This window comes from Zalophus californianus, chromosome 11, assembly GCF_009762305.2.
Source record: "Zalophus californianus isolate mZalCal1 chromosome 11, mZalCal1.pri.v2, whole genome shotgun sequence".
NCBI lineage: Eukaryota > Metazoa > Chordata > Mammalia > Carnivora > Otariidae > Zalophus > Zalophus californianus.
Window position 1 is genome coordinate 98,411,035 of NC_045605.1, and position 3,633 is coordinate 98,414,667.

A 3,633-nucleotide genomic window follows, 5' to 3' on the forward strand; every position below is an offset into this window, starting at 1 on the left:
ATTTATCTTTGATTTTCTGAAGTTTGAATATGACATACTTCTATATGGTGTTTTCTTTCTTTGGCATTTATCTTATGAGGTATTCTCTGAGCTTCCAGAGGCTGGGTTTTTGACATTAATTTGGGGGAAAATTCTTAGTCATATTGCTTCAAATAGTGCTTTTGTTCTTTTTACTTTTTCTTCTTTTTCTGGTATTCCCATTACATGTACGTTACCCCTTTGGTAGCTGTCCCACCGTTCTTGCGTATTCTGTTCTGGTTTCTTTTCTCTGGGACTGTATAGTTCACCATGCTTCTTGTCCAACCTCTCCATAAGGTAATAGGTCTAAAAGTATCCTTACATATAGATGTTCTTTTGAATTTTTAAAATTTGGTGGAAAATCAAAGTGAATAGAAAGAGCAGGAGTCAGTCTTGGACATACTCCCAAATGCATGACCCAATGATATATCTGGTTAGAGGGTGAAAAATGACCTGTGATATTTGTCTTTATGGGGGAGAAGTTGCTGTTCTCTTCAGGACTGTAGGACATTTCACACAAGTCCTCTCAAGATCTCAGTACGATTAATTTTGCCATACTAACAGAATGAGATGGCTCCAAAATGGGAATGGTAGGTTGCTTTTGTTTTTGAAAGTACTGGAAAAGAAATTAGTTTCTAGGGAACAGTTTCCCTTTTAAAAGAGCTTGTTATTGACTTCTTATGTTACATAGGTTTGCCTGCCTTGATAAATTACCCTAATGTGGAAAATTTTTTTCTGTTTGCATCATGGAATTCCTTTTAAACAGTCTACAAGCAAATAATAACAATTTTCCGAATTACTTAGAGGACTCTGTGTAGAAAATGGACAGACATATTCATATGAAGTCAAATATATCCTTAAGGACTAATGCAGCTTTTTGTCCTCAGTGGTGATACTGGATGGAAGAGACATTTCCAGGTCTTTATGAGTTACTTGAAAAGTCCTCTTGCTGACTGTGAACAAGTCTTCAAAAGGTAAGCCTATGAGGGTTAATGGTGGAAGCCAGGTTTTTCAATTGTGTGAATTATTTTATTATGCAGAAAATTCTTATAAACTTAAGTTTATAAGGATTGAAAGGTTGAGAAGTTCTTTGGAATCACAGGAGATTTGAAGTCAATCAAAGTTAGTTTTTAATTCTATCTCTGTCACTGAAGGGTGTATGACTGAGAAAATTAAGTGTTCTAAGCCTGTTTCTTCAACTATAAAATGGGGATAACAGAACTTGCTACAGTAAAGATAAGATGTTGTACATTAAATGTGATTCTATATATGTGTGCATATATAGATGTAGATATATAAATATATAGGGGTGTACATGTATTACACATACATACAATAAGTGTGGAAATATCATGTGATATATATACAGTTGTGCATGAAAAATAATAAATGTTCTTCTAGCAGCATTTCCTCTCATTAAAATTTTTTGTACTGTGTAATGAGATGGAGGTCATTTAGGAAGGAATAGGTTTGTTGTGGAAAATTAAAACCTTATCTTAATAAATACTTAATTGATAACCATTTGGAAATGTCATTTAGGTAGTTGTATACAGAGAGCCATTCATAAATTGTTCTCCCACTTTGGATATATAAATTACCTTAAGTGATTCTTCACTTAAGAATTACACTTTATGCATGACTTTATACATGGTGCATCTTTCATGGAATCCCCTTTCCATCCTCTCTTGTTCTTTCACTTCTCCTTTAAAACTCAGCTAAAGTACTGTTTTCTCTAGGAAGCCTTCCCAGAGTCCATGTTGATTTATGTGCTCTGGCACAGGCAACCTGTAGTCTACATGAATATACTTATAGTGACACTTATTAAATTGGTGTGTAATAGTCTGACCCCTATATATGAAATCACTGAGGGGAAGAAACCATGTTGTATTCAACTGGGTGATATCAATTATGAAAGGTTTGACATAAATAGATTTTCCATGTGCATTTTTTATTGAATAAATAAAAAACAAGCTTATAATGTATTAAAAGTTTTTTCCCTTTGTTTTAAAGGTAAACTGTTTCTAGTAACTTAAGTCAGCACCTATAAGGAATAGACAGAGCCAAGGAAATGGAAAAAAGAACAATGTTACTGACTTTGTCCTCTTGGGCCTCACACAGAATCCAAAGGAGCAGAAAGTACTTTTTGTTATGTTCTTGCTCTTCTATATATATATATTTTTTTAAAGATTTTATTTATTTATTTGAGAGAGAGAGAATGAGAGATAGAGAGCACGAGAGGGAAGAGGGCCAGAGGGAGAAGCAGACTCCCCGCCGAGCAGGGAGCCCGATGCGGGACTCGATCCCGGGACTCCAGGATCATGACCTGAGCCGAAGGCAGTCGCTTAACCAACTGAGCCACCCAGGCGCCCTTGCTCTTCTATATTTTGACCATGGTGGGCAACCTACTCATTGTGGTGACTCTTTCTGTCAGTAAGACCCTGGGCTCACCTATGTACTTTTTTCTTGCTAGCTTATCATTTATGGATGTCATTCATTCATCATCTATTTCTCCTGAACTGATTTCAAATTTGTTCTTTGGGGAAAATATCATATCCTTCCAATCTTGTATGACCCAGCTATTTACAGAGCACTTTTTTGGTGGATCTGAGGTCTTTCTTCTGCTGGGTGATGGCCTACAACCACTATGTGGCCATCTGCAAGCCCTTGCATTATTTGGTGATCATGAGGAAGTGGGTATGTGTTGTGCTGCTGGTAGTGTCCTGGGTTGGGGGTTTTCTGCATTCAGTAATTCAAGTTAGCACTATATATGGGCTCCCAATCTGTGGTCCAAATGTCATTGATCATTTTTTTCTGTGACATGTACCCCTTATTGAAATTGGTCTGTACAGACAACCATGTCATTGGCCTCTTCGTTGCAGTCAATGGAGGACTGATCTGCACTATTGTGTTTGTGCTCTTGCTCATCTCTTATGGTGTCATCTTGCACTCTCTAAAGAACCTTAGTCCAGAAGGGAGGCGGAAAGCCCTCCAGACCTGTGGTTCCCACATCATGGTGGTGGTCTTCTTCTTTGTTCCATGTATTTTCATGTATGTAAGACCTGCTAAGACCTTCTCCATTGACAAATCATTGAGTGTGTTTTATACAGTCATAACCCCAATGCTGAGCCCATTGATTTATACTCAGAAATTCTGAGATGACAAATGCTATTAAGAAGCTCTGGGGAAGAAACATCATGTCTTGTAGTAAATGAGCACGTCTTCCACCACAAAGAGAGTCATTTGGCATTAGGGTTCATTTCCTTAGAATGCAGAAGTCTTCTTAAATCTGATTCTGACTTTCCTTTCATCAAAGAATTTCTGGTAATTATAATTAAAGAATGGACCAGATGATCGTACTGTAATAAGTTTTCCTCCCTGCTAGAATATAAGATCTATAATGTTTTGTGAATCACTTCACTTAGATTGGTATAATGCCTTTATAGCAAGGAATCCATAATAGGTAATGCATTAGTGAGGAAATTTTTATATGATTACATGAAATTCTTTTTTAAATTTTTTATTGTTATGTTAATCACCATACATTACATCATTAGTTTTTGATGTACTGTTCCATGATTCATTGTGCATAACACCCAGTGCTCCACGCAGAACGTG

At 36.6% G+C, this 3,633-nt stretch overlaps 1 pseudogene; it reads left to right on the forward strand.

Moving 5' to 3' along the window:
* Positions 1 to 885: 885 nt before the first annotated feature.
* LOC113913913 lies at positions 886 to 3,230 on the forward strand (annotated as a pseudogene).
* Positions 3,231 to 3,633: the final 403 nt, after the last annotated feature.